We start from the raw sequence: 18,422 nt of genomic DNA on the forward strand, positions 1-18,422 counted from the left end.
ATTTCTGATACAGGCCAGGATGCCATTGGCCTTCTTGGCCACCTGGGCACACTGCCGGCTCATGTTCAGCCGGCTGTCGACCAGCACCCCCAGGTCCTTTATATCGGTTTGTTCCATTATATTAGGATATCATCACCATTACACCAATGCTGTGTTTTGCTGCTGCTGTTATTAAGCCTTCCGATGTTTGCGTAAGATAAATTCACTGCACTTCAGATTATTTAACACCTGAATGAAATTGAGTTTTTTCATCCCACCGAGTTGCTAGGCATATCGGTTTGTTCCATTATATTAGGATATCATCACCATTACACCAATGCTGTGTTTTGCTGCTGCTGTTATTAAGCCTTCCGATGTTTGCGTAAGATAAATTCACTGCACTTCAGATTATTTAACACCTGAATGAAATTGAGTTTTTTCATCCCACCGAGTTGCTAGGCAGCCATTACAGAGCATCATGCATTTCTGATGTGTCTGTTAGCAGGTGAAATTATTGAAGAAAGTGTAAATAAAAAGAACAAAACTGAGTAGATACATTTAAGTCAGGCATCTGCTTAGCATGCATGCTTTTGTACTCACGTAAACAGGCAACTATGTGTACTTCAAACCCGTAATTGTTCACATGGGGTACCTAAGTGTCCATTGCATGGACAAGCGAGTGTTGTCTGTGTCTGTGATTTCCATGCATGTTTATTCAGCTGCAAGCACATATAATCCTTAAGCTTTTAAAAATTAATGCAGAGCAGTGCTTGGAGGAATGCAGTGTGTTGTGGCACAGTGGGTTTCCCACCCTGGCATGCAGGGCACCTCCTGGAACATTACTTAGGACCAGTCCCAGTAAAGGATTAAGCATCTAAATGTGATTTAGGCAGGTTTAGGCACTGAAAATACTAGAAAGGAGGAGGCTGGAGAACTTTCCACCTCTTCTGTGCAAAATGGGACACTGTGCTCCTCGGATTAATTCAGGTTTAGTCTACCGGCTGCTTAATGCAATAACGAATAAACAGCTTGAAGAACCAGAGCTGCAGCAGAGGAGACCCTACTCCTACAAGAGTCTGCAAACCACACAGTTTCTGAGCAGTAAATTATGCAATTAGCGAGCAGTAAGATACACCAGTTACAATGCTGTTCTGAAACTTTTCAGCACTTTTTTCCCTTTCGGGAATCTCAGATGAGGACAAGTTGCTTCCCAGTTCCCTCCCACTCTCCCCTAAGGAGCAGAGCCGCAAGAGATCGGCTCCTTTTCTATTACATGACACTCTCCAGGAGAAGAATTTCCGTCTGGGAATTTCAGAAGTTTCAGAACAGCTCAGGTTTTTCATCTTACAAAGTGCACCACACTGGTAATTATCAATTAAATGGAAAAAAAAAGTAAAATCCTTTGTATTGGCATAAGTTTTGCAGAGCACTGTCAGAGGAGACTTGGATTTAGCAATATGCCAGACTGATATTATTTCTGATACCTTTTTTTGCAAAATGTGTGGCTGACTGTATAAGTCATGATCCCACCCAAAAATTACCAGTTGCTAAGATACCCCTCCACAGCACAGTCTGACATACTTTATGTTGATGCATGAGAAACGAGGTAGAGGTTATATTGATGAAGGAATGGGGGTCGTGGAGAAAGGTGCATTGCTTTGGGTGACTTGGCACTGGGCCTTCTGGGTCTGGCTTGTGAACAGCATCCTTTGCTGGAGCACCATGGGCTTTATGAAGTTGGATTTATTCAGAACTGTTCTTCAGCTGCACAGTGATTATAATAAAGTTCAAAAAGAGATGTATGTCAGAAAACGTAGCAACCAGTCACTTCATATTTTTTTGTTTTGAAATGTAAAATAGAGGTGTTGAGCTGAGTCTGACAGGACTGGAATTTTGTCATAAATTTACAAGTTCTGGACTTGGAAGGAATACTTCATATTTATTAAAAAAAAAATCTTTCGAGAAACAGAGTTATGTAGAAATGAACAACATTCTGAAAATGTCTTAATATGTCATTTTGTTCTGGTAGTACCTACACTAAGTGCTTTTTGTCAATTTATTTGAAGATGAAAGGACACACTTTAAAAAAAAAGTTGAGTAATTGTTTTAGAAGTGGGGGTGGGAAAAAAGCATCTAAAGATATGCCAGGTTTCATGTGCAAACAACAGGTTTGTTTGACTAAGTGCAAATGTCTGTGTCTGGTCGGTGCACAGCCAGCAAGGAGCGAAGCACTTTATGGTGTCCATGGCCTGGCTCCACCCTAGTGCCTAAACCAGGGCAGAAAAACAGTGCTTAGAAGTGCCTGTCTCTCTCCAGTGACTTCAAAGGGAGTTTAGGGTGAGTAGCTCTTGTGCAGATGCCTGCACGGTAGACACCTAAACTGCAATGAGATGAATCCCCTCCAAAATGCAACTGCAATGCACTTTAGGTGCTGCCCCATAGCAAACGCATGCGACGCATTTACCACTCTGCAGCACCGCAGCGGTCATCCAACCACCCGTGCGGGGTGCAGGGGCAGCCGCCTTCGGGGCACGGGGAACCGGCGGGGGAGAGAGGCTACAATGGTCTGGGGTCTGGCTTTAAAGAGAGTGGTTGGAAGATGCGCTCTGACACTGCACCGTGGCTTTCCGTCTGCTGTATGACCTCATGCAGAGTTGTCTTATGCATCGGATATTTGGGAGATCTGAGTCTATTCAGCTATGCCATATAAGGGGATTTCAGCAGAGCATGCCTCCTTCATGCCTGTTGGGTATTATCTATATAACCCCTTCAGGCTGGATTATCTCCTTTACTGAAATCTGCTCCATATAAGGGGCCGGGAAAGGGCTGTGCTTCTCAGTCGGCTCATGCCTTGGAGTGGCGAAAGGACCGTGTGCCTGCGAGGAGTTGGCTCCAGCCCCAAAACATCCCCATGCCGAGATGGCTGGAGCAGTTGGCATGGGAGCTCATTCTCTCTGTGATTTGCCATCCTCCAGTCTTTCCCCATGCAAGCTCTTCAGAAAACGGGTAGTTTGGTCAGATAATGGTCTTTTGTGCCAGGTAGGTGATGCCAAAAGGCTGAACACAGGGTATGAAATCAGCTCTGGACTATGTTATAACTGGGAGAAGTCAACACTCAAACCTTGTGTCAGCATCCAGGAAAGGGTATGGTCAGTTTTGTTGTCACAGAAATGCTACAATTAAATTTTACATATGGTAAATGCACTGTCTAATCTCCTTTGTACATACTACAATTCAGTAACTATAGGTAAGATTGCTGTACCGCAGCAAAGGAGAGACTTTGCGAAGCAAAAGTTTTCCACTCCTTTCTGGAATGCATAATAATAAGATAATGGCACAAAACAACCCATGGTCAAAGCAACTTTCTCATCCCCCCCATTAGTACGTGGCCTGTTTTGGATATAAGTGATTCATTATAGAATTTTACTCCCATAAAAGCTCTTATATCCTCCTTTTGTACATATGCCAAATGGCGGGGAAAGACAGAGGCAATTAAAACGAATATGGCTTGAATTACAGGCCTGTTCCCACAAGACCATGTGATAAGAAAATGGGTTAAGACGTGCAATAAGGCAAAGTAGATGCTGTAGAGAGGCCAGCTTCTCAAGACTGGCGTTGCTCCTGGATTCCTTGTGCTCACCCCCCTCCCTGTGAGCCAGGGTCTCTCCAGTCTTGCTGGACAACTCCATGCAAAGTGGGTACAAAGGACTGCACCTACGTTCAGCTCCTGGTCCCCATCATCCTGCACTGTGGAGCCATGTGTGCTGAAAGGCCAGGTTTTACCTCCCCAGCCCAAATGCCAGCTCTTAATTCCAAAGTGTTTTTTTCTGTGGGTGCTGGTGGGAGAAAGCAAGTAACGAGCTTCATGCTCGCAAAGCAGAGAAGAGAATAAGAACATCAAAATAGCAAAGGATGAGGGAAAATGAAAAAGGTTTTCTGTCTTAGACCTCTGCTGTCACATCAGATCAGGGAAGGCAGAAAAGGTCAGCATATTTATTATTTCAATAATGCATTTCCTCTGGTGAACTTTTGGTAGTGTCACCTTCTTCACTGCCATTAGATAAACAGATCAGGATTTGGGGGAACGCTGCATCCTACACTAGCACTGAGAAAGGAATGATCCAAATGCAGGTTCACTCCTGGTCAAAGCTTCAGGGTGTACCAAGTCTTTCCATTCTTTTTGGCACAGAATTGAGAAGGAAATTTAAGAAATGCTGTATGCAGAATGACCCCAACACAAGGGTTGATCAAAAAAGCATTAACATATGTGGTCTGGTCTCTACAGTAGGGCATGAGGCTCCCTCAGAAGGTCAAGGAAAAAGAAATCATCCAGACACCACTGTTGTGCTTCTCCATCTTATGATAAATTTCTGTTGCACACAATCTCAGTTCTTTACACTGTAGTGACTAAAACATTAAAACCTTGTACTCAGCCCTTTCCCAGGAAATCCTGGGCTAAACTCTGGACTCGAACTACATTTCTGATAACTGGGTTGGACATGAGTGGAGCTTGACATCACGGTGGGTCTGAGTCACCAGGAACCCCGTTAATCACCAGTGGAACTGATGCCACGGCAGCCTGCTTTAAATGAGGTCACACTCCTGTATTTTCAGGACTGTTTAATGTCCTCAAAAGCCAGGGCTTGGTCCACATCCCCTGTGCTGGTTGCTCTGGCACAGAACCATTTGAATTGATGAACTGGTAATTCCCCTCTGACCTTTGGCCAAAACTTGCCATAGGAAATTTTAATTTAGCTGACATTTCTTTTTTTACAAAATCCTGGAAAACACATTTTTTGAAAACTGGAAAAAAAGGTGCCTTTGGAATGGTGTCTGTGCTTCTCTGGGCTGGGAGAGATTGGGACAAAGAAATCCACATTTTTGTTTAGCTGTCAATGAAAGTTAACCAGGCAGTTTAATTTGCAAATTCCATCTAAAGCAATGGTATTTTAACGTATTTTATCATTTTTTCCTTAAAAAGTGCTTACCAGAATTTTTCCTTCGCTGTCCTCTTGCTTACAGCCCTGCACTCCATAGAGGAATGAGTCTCTGGGTAGGACACATTGAGAAACCTGTTGCAAGGTAGAGGGGAGAGGCGGCAGCAGGAGGAACAAGCTTACTTTTTTTTGCTCTATATTTTGCACTGCAGCAAAGAACACCCCAGACTTTGATCACTACCTCCACATTGGGTCAAAGTAAAAAAGTGACCTTAGAAATAGTGCAACTTGAGATTGCAAGGCTTTGGTTCAGGGATTTTTACCTTTTATGTTTCCATTGCGCTCCCTTTTAACACTCTTCCTTCTGCAGGTGAACTTTTCATGCGTGCTTTCAAACCGATATTTGCTGGTGTTAAACACTTACAAAGCAAGAGCTGCCGATGCCGGTCTAGATGACACATTGCAAGGATCCAGCTGAAGGGAGAAGGAAGGAGGGAGCAGATGGGTATCTGAGTTAGAGCTGTCTCAAGTCTCACCACAGGCCATAAATTTGGACAGCTAGGAAGGGATGAGTGGGGCCAAAAAATAGTGAGAGTTATAGCTTAAATAGACAAATAAATAAAACAACGTTGCTGTCCTGTTTTCCCTTGCCAGATCTCATTGCTCATTGAAAACAGTTAGTAATGTTAAGTATTTACTATACGTACGTCATTTTATGAGCCTTCCTCCACCCAGGCCGCTGTGCCAGAGATGTTTTTAAAACTTTTGCTTACAGGGGAAATTTGTCCTGCAAGCTAATTTGTGAGCTGGCCAACAGATGCTCTAGGTCTGACATCCCACAACTTGTTTGCAGTATTATTGTAGGAGTATACTGCAATAATGCAACTCCTCTTCTCCCAGTGCAAAAAGTAGTGCAATATTGTGCTGGCATAAGAGGTCAGACTGTCTTCGTCTGGCTCCTTGCTTTGGCAAAATAGTCCGGCTCAGCCCTGCACCAAGCATGGGTGAAGTTACCCCGGTCTGTTCTTTAGGGACCCACCACATCTTGACACTCTCTCTACCCACTCTTCTTCTAATTCAGCAAGAGGAAAGTAATAATCCCCCAGGAGCAGAGGTTTGTCTAGGGCATGAACAATGTGATCTTGTTGTCAATACAGCCCTGTATAATCTATGGCAAAAAAAAAATTGCACCTCGCAAGCCAAGGGATGTGCACTAGCAATGTTCCTGCAATTAGTACTCTATTTTACCATATTTGTCCTTTTCAATGATTATGTTATGCTGAGCCCCACAATGCTGCTTTAGTCAGTCTCTAGTTCAGTTGTGGGTCATGTTTGGGTCAACACAGATTGCCCCGAGCCTCAGCCATGCATCCTCTATCAGAGGTAAAATTGGGGGAAGATGGGCACCAACTGGAATTGTTATTATTGTAACTGAATGAGCAGGAACAGCCCTCTGAAGAGGTTGGAAAGCATTGATTTTTACCTGATTTATTGCTATTTATGCACATGCCTAGTCTATCTCCCAGAAATGGATGCACAGACTTCAGCTGATCTACTCACGTGAGTAAAGCACTTCAGAGCTCGCAGGCTTTGGGCCTAAATCCATAAGAGCAAAGCATCTTGCCGCATTCCCTGAATTTATCTAGACCAGAAACCCTTATTTCAGCTTGAAGTTTCCCAGACCCTCTGTCTGTGCTTTCATAAGAGGATGACCTTAGGCCCTCGACATATTCTGTTGAAATGTGATTTAAAGCTCTGGCAGAAAGGCAAAACTATTTTTTTTTTTTCAAAGAAAAATACAATAAACAAAAATAAGCTGCTGCCTTTCTCTGGCTCTTCACTTCTTCTAGTAGATGGATTCCTTGGGCAGACAGGTAAGACACAATTGAGCTTGTGAGCCTAATGCATATTAGTTCATGCACCCTAGACTAGCTCCCAAAACTGCACATCGCACCATCTGTTGTGCATAGGTGGAGGGTAAACGGTAAAAAATTCTGCCTTGGTACACAGAAGAAAATCATTAACACTGGAAAGGGTGCTGTCACCTGAAAAAAAGGCAGCATGTGCCTCAGGGAATGAAAGCTCATTAGAGTGCTAGTCTCCGTTTCCTTCATTGTTAACCATCGTGGGTAAACATAAGCCAAAACGTCTATTTGAAGGATTACGAAGCTCAGTGACACATAATTTTCAAGCACTTTCTAGATGTCTGTTCTTGCCAAAAGCTGTTCTTTCTTTCCTTCACAGCACTTGGGCTTTCCCTCCATATTTCTCCATGTTTTAGCCTGTGGGACTCTGTATCTCTCTTTCATACTTCAGTTTCTCAGTCCGCCTCCTCAGGAACCATCACCAAAAGCCATCAGTTTCCTCCCAGAGCCCGTCTTCACTGTGGTGCAGCCAGGCCCTGTGCTGCCGATGCGGTGCAAGGAACAGCCCAGGCTTTACCGAGCAGGTTTTGGGGCAGTCGATATTACCAAAGGTCCAAATTATGTCAGTCATGCATTTGTGAGAGATCACCTCATTCCACAAATATTTCCACCGATTCCAGCTTGACTCAAACAGTTGAGTGGTGGGTTGTGCATCCAGACATTCAGCGAGGTTAGGACTACACTCCTTCCATACGGGACAGGGGTGTTGCTGTACCAAAATCTCCAGCTGCCTTCTAAATGAGACATCTCCAACGGGGATTATGGGGGTTTTGCATTTTGCTTTCACTCATCAGACTAGAGGATGGCAGCATCCCCTTTTCATTTAAATGATTTATTTATGAACTTCTCCAGCACTCGCTCCGTAATGAATGCACTGATCAGAAATACTTGAAACCTTGCTAGTCCTAGATATAAATGAATCTTTGTTCTAGAACTTGAAACTGCTATCAATACTTATTGAAGCACAGAACATATACTTGTCCGGTGAGTGGTTAAAAGTGACTTAGGTTATTATGTTGTGGTTGATTTACAACAAAACTATTTGAATTATGAACTGCGTGAAGAAGAGGTAATTAAATTTGGGATGTTAAGGCTGCCGGTGCTTCGGATTGTGATAAATACAAAGTCAAAAAAGTCTTCCCCAGGGACGCTGGCATCAAGACATGCTCAACTGCTCCATAGGCATATGCTTTATAGTGGGGCAAGTCTTTTATTGGCAAAATGGGATTTATCTTTTTAGGGGTGGTTATTCCACAAGTTAAACCAGTATGAGCTGCTACACGTTACAATGGGAAGATTGCTGAATGCTGAAAGAATTAAAGAAAAAATCAAACCCTGCATCAGAATGATTTTCTTTCCTTACATTTTAGCTCTCAGATTTATGGAGGCAGTTTTAACAAAGTGCCTACCAGCAACTTAACTCAAAACCTTAGATGCCAAGTGCTCTTTTATAGTAAGTTTGCTGCCATTGTTACTGTTCAGCAAAGGCTAAATTTTCAAACTACGTTATTAATTGAACCTAATAAATAGTCAGTGGAAAGGGATGAATTCCTCTAGAGTCTGATTCATCCCACTTATCTGAGATATCTAATTCAAGAGGCGATGAATTTTCCTTTGCAAGGCACCTGTCTCTCACCACAGACTGCAAATGGACCTTTTAGCACCTAACTTCGCGAGAAATAATATTAAAGGAAATCCCACCTGGAAAGACTAACTGAACAACTAACTTGTTCAGTTTGTGCGACTGGTCATTGCTCCTGTCTTCCACGCTGCATACATATATCTTTCTCCTAGTGGTAAGACCTGGGTGTGTATTGCCTGGTCCGTCAATATAGATAGTGGAAAAAATACAGAGGCACACGATGTGCAAGATTAATATCCTTCCAACTTCAGACATCTGCCATGCAGGCTCCTGCATCTCAGCTGGCATAGCTCTCATTATAGTCAGTGCAGAGAAATAGGCACTTTGAGGACGTGATTCATCTGACCTGTTTTAGAGGACAGGGTGAGTTGTGCCTCAAATACCATGGATTCTTCCAACTCCCAAACACCATCGTCTATAAAAAAAGCAGGTGAATAGTTCAGAAATGGATGTTTTCAGTGGTGTAAGATGTTTAATCAGGTGTAACCCACTTTTATAGTCATTGCAACTGGTGACTAGGACAGATCCAATTCACAGATCAGAGCAGGAAAGCTTTGGGCTGCTGCTCCTTGAGCAAGAGAGCTATTCAAATATCCAGAATGAGGAAGTATAACTGTTTGCATTAGATTAATGCACTTGATGTCACACATCTATTTTAAAGGTCCACATTACAGTACACACCTTCTGAAAACATCCTCATGACATTGCTTCAGAGTCAGTACACTTCTCGAACACTATTCGTGACGGATGGATAGATGGATGGATGAGATAGACACTTTCTTTCACTCATTTATTCTGTGTCTCTTACTCTAAAAACAAGACAGCTTTTATGGGAAGGGAAGCTTTTGCTCTGATTCTGGCTCCCAGAAGCCCTATGCTTGGGAAAGACGAATTTTCAAGGTTTCTTTCAGCTCCTTTTTTTTATGAATAGGTGATTTCTAATGTCTATGAAAAGGCACATTTGTCATAGACTTATCACGCAGAGTTGTCAAGATTACAAGATCTGTTCCTACTGCTTTTGGTGTTAGCAAAAATAATTCATAACTCCAGAATAGTCATTGTTATTTGTGGACAGCTTTAAAGGATGCTTTTGTATTTCTTCCTGAATTAAAAGCTGCAGACATGGAAGCACAGCAAAATTTGAGTCCTTAAAAAAACTTACTTCTGCAAATACATAAACCAGATGTTCTTGTGATTTTTAAGCTGACACATATTCACTTCAGCGGAGTTAAAGGGATTTCCTGGATGGATAAGGAATTAAGCCATTAACCCTGGTCATTCCCTCCTCCCAGCTTCCCAAAGTATCAGTTGTGCTCAGTGCCTGTCTCCCTGAACCCGCCTGTGTTGCACCCTCTTCACCTCTGATCTGGTGATCAGTTTTTCCAGCTAGATATTTTGATGACTCTTACTGTAATACTTGTGCAGATGACAAAATATATCATAAATAATTTATTCTCCAAGAACCCCATCATAAGAGTATTATTGTGTGCCTGGGGATGGGTTTGTCATGCAGTGTTTCTGCCTTGCCTGGCAATAAAAAAAACCTGCTGAACTTGCTGCACGTGGGATGACAGATACCTTTTACTTTTGAAACACCAATACTACACTTCTGACTCAGGGTCCCCTTCGACTGTGAACTAGCACAGGGGCATGTGCCCACATCTGCAGCTTGCACCAGCATCAAAAGTGGGATTTCCCTCACTCTTATTAATCAGATTGGGATACTGGCATTAAAATCTGGTGATGGGACAACATTAACCATTTCATGCGTGATCCCACCGGTGAATAGAAAAAGGTTCAGACTGAGAAAGAAGTCCAGGACATAGAAATTTGAGGTCCACTGCAGGAAAGCAAATATAGACGAAAGAGCAGGATCAGATGAGGGAAAAAAGTGAGAAGAAAGAGAAGGGAGAATAAAAAAGGGAAGAAATTGCAGTATGCTAAAATGAAGCAGCATTAAAGCATTGAACACGTGTCTCATCGCACAGCTTCTGCTGAGGGAAATATCGTCCCACTGCCGCAAACCACCTAGTGGTGCTGGTGATCGTTCTCTCTGCACTGCGGGACAGAGACCTGCCTTTACACTTGGCCTACAGACTGTTAAATATAAAATCTGCTCTTCCTCCACAGGCGAATATGATGCTCCTTGACCAGACAACGTTAGAAATAGTTTACCTTAGTTTTCTAGCCTAAAATACCTCTATACTCTTTGGGTATTCCTGCAAATTCAACCCGCTCCCATCCTCCCCCCCCCCCCCCCCCCCCCCCTCCTTCCCTCTCTTCTCCACATCAACTGCAAAATGGAGGCTTCTCTCTACCATGTGCCCATGTGCAGCTCAGAGCCAAGTTTTGCAATAAGGCTGACAGGAGAGTAGACCTCTATTAAGAGAGGTGGCAGCAAAGAACAACACAGTGATTAAATGCAAAAGTGAAATCATAATGAAAATTGGGGCACTGAAAAGAAATTTTAATTAAGTAAGCAACTGCAAATCAAACAAATGTATTCATTATTTAATCAACTAGTGAGTGCAAAAATCTCAACTAATCAGGAAAGTCTCAGGGAGCAGATAAAGAAACAAATCAAGGAACCAATTTAAAAGCCATAAGAAAATAGCACACGTGTGCACTGTAAAAGAGTATTTGTCTGAGAAACAGAAGGTGAGCTTCTTTTTTTTCCACAAACATCGTCTTTCTTATCTTTGTAAGATTGTATGGTTTTTTGTAAAAACAAAAAAAATCTTATGCTGGGATTTGGGATGCTGTGTCTTCTTGCATGTTTCCTTTTAATCTGTTCAGTCACAGAAAGAGTGACTGCAAAGTGATGTTTTTCTTTGCCTACTTCAGCCCATTTTTCACCTGCTGCACAGACCCCCGTGGGGCATCACGATAACCGATTTGTTTTATAGGCAGGTAAAACTTTGGGTGCCCCCTGCTACTGCTCAGCTCCGTGCAGGACATGGCACATCTGCAGTGCAGAGCATTTGGGAAAGGTGGCTGAATCCACCTGGGCTGCTTCACACATAAGTAGGGCCAGCGGAGGAATATGATTCATTATTAACTAGAGCTTTGCCACAAATCTGCCAACTTGCTCCTGCTTAAGGGAAAGACGGGAACTGAGCACCTCATCTGCATGATGAAGACCTGCATAAGACTCTGCTCATGGTTTCACCCCACATTTTTTCTGTCTGTGTGAGTACGGGAGCGGGCATGCACCGTTCACTTCAATTAACTCCTTGCAAAGTCAGCAAACAGCTCAGCATGAGCACAGAGAACCCTTTCAAGCCTCGGAGCTACTTCAGGGTAACCAAATGAGTCACAAGCAGCCAAGTAATTACTTTTCCAGGCTTCCTTACTTATGAATTTGGATCTGTGTACAAAAGCATGAATCCAGAAAGAATTGGCCATCATACCTTGCGAGCGTAGACTTGTTTGCACTCGAAGCATTTGGATAGGGGCAGGAGATAAGTTAAAGAATAGTACAAACAAGTCATTTACTGCACAGCCTTGCAAGTATAGCCTGTCTAGAGCCTAATAAAAATCACATATTTAATTAGTGGCTTCATTCAGCATGGTGTGAACAGTGATTCACTATGCCAAGCAAGAGGATATGGGTAGCAAATAGACCTTGTATGAGGTATCTGAGAAAAAAAAGCTATTTTATGCAAAGACTAAAGATCAGCTGCATGACAAAGAGCTGTGTGAAAACAGGGTGGTGCTTTTAAAACACAAATGTGGCAAACTGTTCTGTAGAATGAGTGGAAATTGAGTACATCTTTGCACCAAAGGGAAAGGAGTCTGATTTTATATCCAGAGTAGGGAACTGGGACACCACATATTTGGTTTCTTATTCTTTCTCCATCCCTGGAACACAGCGCAAACAAGTTTCTTCTCCTATTTCTGCTTGTCTACGTTATTTGGTTGCTCCTACTGCCACAAAGGCCAAGCACTTCACGCTCGTAGCATTTTTCACCTCATCACACCTGTTTTGCAGATGGAAGGGCACAGCCCTACCTCCACATAGGGGTCCCGATTGCCTAAATACTGCTTGGGGCTCCAAGGTGAAAAGCTCTTGTTCTGCAGAGGCAGGGCTCAGGATGCCCTTGAAGTTCAGAGCTGCTAATGTCTTTTTATAGTAACATTTCCAGGTAGTTAAAGGTCTGCCGATAGCACTCCCCAACATGCCCCAGATACTTGGAGGACCAAGTATCCCAGCACCTAACTCATTCCTCAGGCTTATCACATTGCACAATTATTAGCTACCTGGTGGAGCTTGGGCTGCACACATGCCCCGAACACACTTTCAAGACCAGGCTTTGCCCCGTCCAAAATTAAATGGTTCCCTGCTCTTCTCCTGTAGGTCCACAGCTGAGGAAGCTGGTTCATTTGTGGAAGACCAAAATATGGTTCTGTCTCCACCCATGGAGAGTTGAAACCATTTTCTGGGCACTGTGGCCACAAAAGCATAGGGGATGCTGGAGCAGTGATTTGTGCTCCATTCCCTGATGTAGATGCTATTCTGGTCTCTTGAAACAATTAAATGGTAATTGGGCTGGGCTGGAAAGAAAGAAGTGTGACTCTATAGTTTCATGGTTGGGGTGCTTCCCTAGGAGGGGGGCAGCTGGTTTCCAGTCCACTTAGTATTTTACTGCTTAATATTAAAGAAAAGGCTTTGCTCTGTGCTATTCCCCGAGTGCCTCCAGAGATACACAGATCTTCCACCTCAACCCTTTTGTCCAGCTTTGCTGTCAGTTGGGTGTTCCAGCGTGGAAGAGCAGAAGCGTTGCAAGCTCAGCTGGGTGCTGACCTGCACAGTGCTGACCGCTCCCGTCTCCGGGGGGGTGCGTGGAAGCATCTGCCCGTCGCAAGCCCATGGGCAGCCCCAGGGAAGCCCAGTTCAAGTTTCACATGTATTTTGCTGAATCAGGGTTGACGTGTCTTAAACTGTGGAAGTTTAGATGGGCGTCCTGCTGCTGACTACCGCTGCTCAAAGCAGTCTCAACGTAGGACATTCTATGCTTCAGTGATCCAATTCGAACATTGTTCCAGTTTTATGATTGGGATATAGCATCCCTCTGCCTTGCAAGTAGCAATTGCTCCCAAAGCCCACGGTTCGCACACGTGCTCTGGTGCTGGCTTCACCACCACCAGCCAACATCCCAGAGCATCTCCTGCTCCCTCCTAACCACATTAGCGGGAGGTAATGACGTTGTTCAGATCGAAAGGAAACAGTAAATTCGATTGTGACTTTCTAGCGGGATTGGCGTGCTGTCAGCAAGCACACGCACACGTATACATGCACATGCTCACAGAATGACCTATCCTTACGTACAGACCAGAGTTTGTCTCTGGAAACATACTTTCTATTAATTAGCAGAGATCAAAAACAAGCCTCCTAGTCTACTATGGGAGATAATGTCATTCTGGGCTAAGAATAAATCTATCAGCTGGAAACTGGATGAATAAGACTGATTTTAAGGAGGATGAGGTCATTTTTAGATTACATCATGCAGCCGTGTTGCATCCCAATTTATATACTATGAGAGCATATAGCAATTTCAGCTTTGCTACAAGAGCATATTTGAGTAAGCAATCTCAGGAAAGAGGCTAGAAATCTTTCTATGCATAGAAAGCTGCTTTATGAACTTCTCCATCCTATAGCAAAGGAAGCATTATTATCTCCAGAAAATCCATCTCCCCAAAATTCCTGGTTATATCTGGAGCTGGAGGTCAGAGTTGTGCTTGCTAAAGGGAAATCCCACTCAGCACACATCTAATTATGTTTCTGTCTTCCAGATCCCACATAGCAGTCCCTGATAAAAGAATAGACAGGAAAGAGGAATCAGTTGCAGTCTGGTTTATGATTTTACATTATTAAGCCATTGGGGACTGCCAGACAATCTGAGAGCTTAGTGAACTGAACTCTCCAAGACCTGTTAAGTAAGTACTCAGGAGGCACTACGCAAACCCACAAAATAGGAGCATTAATCGTCAGGCAGACTTGTCAGGATACTCAATATGTGAGTGACAGATGAGAACGGAGTGGAAAAGAGAATAGGGAAGGGCAGAAAATAAGAATTAGGAGGTTTCCACAAACCTCTCCTCAAAGTCTCACAATCATTCTTCAAAACTTTTTTCTTTTTTTTTGAGTAAGACTTTACTTTTCATTTCATAGGGGCAAATCCATGCTTTAGCACTGATTTCACTGGAATTACTCCAGATTTACTGCAGTGTAGCTGTACAGCATTGGCTTTTTATAATAATATTCCTCATTAGTGGCTACTTACGGTGTAACTGAATTATAGGACGTCTAGTTCTGGGCAGTTGCTGCAAAATGGAGCACTGACGTGACACCTAATAAAGTACTTGTAAATGCCTTCTGGGAGCTATAATGCTATATTATTTATGAAGTGCCATTGTGTTTTAAAGACAGAAGACCAGATGTTAAAATCTGTTTTATTTACACAGTGTCACCGAGGATTAAATCTATTGTCTTTACTGAGCATATCCCAATATATACAATGCACATGTTGGCATGGAGCATTCCTGGAGGCACGGAGGTCAGACACGCCAGGGCACACCAACACCATCTATGGAGACAGAATGGTTCAAAGCGGATGTGTCCTGGTTTAAGCACCGAGCCAGATGATAAAAACTTGTGCAAAAATAAGTAGGGAATGATATTCTTCCCAGGTCTGACTTCCCATGAAGCTAGAAGCAGTAGGCTTTTTTGTGATAACTTATGCAGCACTTCTGCTAGCTGAAGAGTGCTCAGCGAGAGCGGGACACCTCCTAAACAAAAAATAGTCCCCCATCATGACTTTTGGGAACAAGTGGATTCCTACCAGGAGTTTCTTCCTAAGAAGAAAATCTTCTTTGTATACAAGCTCTGAATGTGTATTAAAGAGACTTCTGATGTGAGAAGAGAAATGCAGCATAATTTTGAACCCCTACAGCAGCAACCATAGCCCCACTTGCTGCGTTTGCTGTTCGGTGCCTGAGGGCAGCACGTTGCCCGAGTCCTGGAGCACGTAGGCAGAGGTGTCTCTGGCCACGTAGGAAGTTTAGTCTGGTCCTACCCTGAGGCGCTGCCACCAGGCGACTGCAGCTCGAAACCAGCTGTCACATCAGCAGTGTTCACCGGGGTCTGTGTGCTGCTTTGCAGTGCTGCAAAGACCTCTATCTGTCCAGTGTCCCATGAAGGAGAGCCATGCGGAGCTTACATCGGAGCCCTGACAGCGGAGCAGAAGCCTCTCTTGGGGACAAAAAATAAAAATAAAAATATATTTTAAAAAAGTAGATTTGGGAGCTTTGAGGACATTATCCTCCTTGAACCAAAGGGGAACCAGCTCTTCTCTGAAACCCACGCATTGCCTAACCAGCCCTCTTGCCAGGCTGATGCCCAAAGTGCTGCTGAGGCACTGCTGGGCAGGCAGCTCTTGCAAGCTCCCATGCACTCGGCAGCAGAGGGGCCCATTACTCCCTTGGGCTTCTCTCCAGCTCTGAATATCAGATTGGGTGAAGTCATTCTAGTGAAGATCTTTTCCCTTTTTTTTTCACCTGCAGATAGGAGCAAAACCCATCTTGCCCCCTAACACAACGCATTTCCCAAAGCACTTCCCTTAGGTGATTTGAGCATTCATGGTCCTCTCCCAACAGGTATGTCCAGTTGTTGCAAACATGGTGAGATGCTGTAAGCAACCGTGGCAGCCCCAGCACCACCAACACTACGCAAGGATGTCGTGCTACAAAGCTTAAGGCTTTAGTCCCTCAGAATTACCCTGTCTGAAGCTTTGCTGAAGTTTTGAAGAAAACCTAAAATGAAGCGTATGACTGACCACAAATGTTGACCTACTTTAAGTAAGCACTTCCCTAGGGAGGTAAACTGCTTGTTTGGGGCATATCAGAGGAGTCTGGGATGAGTGGTCTCGTTCTTTGCTTGCCTTCTCCCTGGACGGTCCTCTACTGCCGTCAAGGGACAGGAAAGGGGTGTAAGGCAGCATGGGCAGCCCTGTTTACCACCATCAGCTTCTGTCCTCTTCTCTCCTACTTCTCTTCAGGGGAGACCCATAATAGCAGTGGAGAGGGACCAGTCAGTCCCTGTCTGCTCTCAAGTCCCCAAAGCCTCCAAGATCTCCAATCTCCATTCCCACCTCCCTTCTTCCCATGCCAATCTCAAACCTCCCACTGGTGTGGTGCTTTCCCAGATGCTGCTTTTACCCCATGAATGTACCACTGATCCCCTCAGCAACCTGCAGCAAAGCCCCCCCAAGGCTCTCCCAGCCACCACTCCTCTCTGAATTCCTTCTGAGGTCTCCAGGGATTTTAAAAGCTAGAAGTTTTGCTAAAATAATTCTATAGGTAGAAGATACTAGTTTATTTTCTATAGGGAGCTAGTTTAAATTGTGAAATGTTTAAAATCCAAGACTGCTTTCTTTTGATTCCACAACCCTGGAAGAAAAAATCCTAAGATGCATAAACTGTGGGGGAGAGACTGTCCAGTGCTGCCTGGAAAAGTTAATTTCTGTACGGGGGGGTCGCTGGGCTGAGGTCTGCCTTCCAAGTTATCCCTATGGATCACCCAAAGAGGTGTGAAGGGGACAGGGTTTTGGACAGGATTTCACAGTGGAAACCTCCAAGACTGAGAATACAATTATGATAGCAAAGGCTGGGGCAGGTGTGAGGGCAATGAGGTTCCTCTCCAACAAAAAGGCCAGAGCGCCAGGCAGCCATCACCCTGCAGAAGGCAGCAGTGGGCTTGTGCAGAGAGGCCTCCTGACCAGCTGGGATGGACATGGAGTGGCACAGGACCTCTGAGAAGCTTTGGATAGGATTAAAATCAGCCCGTGTTGTCAAAATGTCCCAACAGAAAGACACTATAAAAATAATTGCTTTTCTATAATTTTTTAAATCTTTAACAAAACAAATCCCATTTGGGATGAATCTAAGTGTGCAGTGCCCTCCCACTGGGGAGACCCCTGGGGGTTTAATAGGTTTGGGACCTGGTCCCAAATATGTGCCATGTAGGTGGGATGGTCATTCTTTATTCAGGATAGATGGAGGTGGTAAATAAGCTTTTCACAATGAAAATAGCTGAAGTTGCAAGACTGATCAGAAGAACATGTGAGGCTGATCAGAATTAAACCGTGTAAGAAGAGCCTGGCCTTGGGACTGGATGCCAGAGCAAAAACCTGTGCACTGGTGCTGGCAGAGTGCTCTGTGTGTGTGTGTTGGGCTCGATATGGCTGGCAGAAAAGGAGCAAGCAGGTTGCTAAGCAGAGTGAGAAGGCATTTGCAGGATGACCCTTAGAAAAAATAACAGAGAAAGGTTGAGGTGCTGACTGGAGGAGAGAGCCTGGAAAGGAGATATGTGCTCTTTGGTTCCTGCAGCACTGAGGGACCAAACGTGCATCAGAGACTGCATCAAAGAAATACCTGATTATAGCCAGTTCCCATCCCTACTGGAAACAACCTGGGGATCCCTCAGCATTCAATAACTGCTTGGCTCAAAATGGGGAACAGTAATTCCCACACTTCAACGAGAGCATTGCCATGTCTCTGATGGGTACGAAATGCTATCTCAGAGCTAACTTTGCATTTCTCAGGCATACGGTTTAACAACTAGTTAGACACGGCTGTGTTATACATCTTTTTAAATACCACCTGCTGCAGCAGTCTCCTTCTAGAACCTGCTCAGGTCAGAGCTGGGACTTTCTAATAGCTGTTTGGGTGTAGCGCTGGCACGTAGTGTATTTTTCTTCTGCCATAAACTCATGAGGACCTCGTAAACTATGTGGGATAAATTAATCCTTGACTCAGCTCCAGTGGCACAATGAAGCTAAAGTAAGGAAGAATTTAATCACGGGGCGGTTAGTATCAAGTGGCAGAAGAATCTCCCTTTGCCATCTTTACCATGATGTGAAATGCAGCTGCTGCTGGAGA

The sequence above is a fragment of the Aptenodytes forsteri genome, unplaced genomic scaffold (assembly GCF_000699145.1).
Source record: "Aptenodytes forsteri isolate BGI_AS27 unplaced genomic scaffold, ASM69914v1 Scaffold296, whole genome shotgun sequence".
Classification (NCBI taxonomy): domain Eukaryota; kingdom Metazoa; phylum Chordata; class Aves; order Sphenisciformes; family Spheniscidae; genus Aptenodytes; species Aptenodytes forsteri.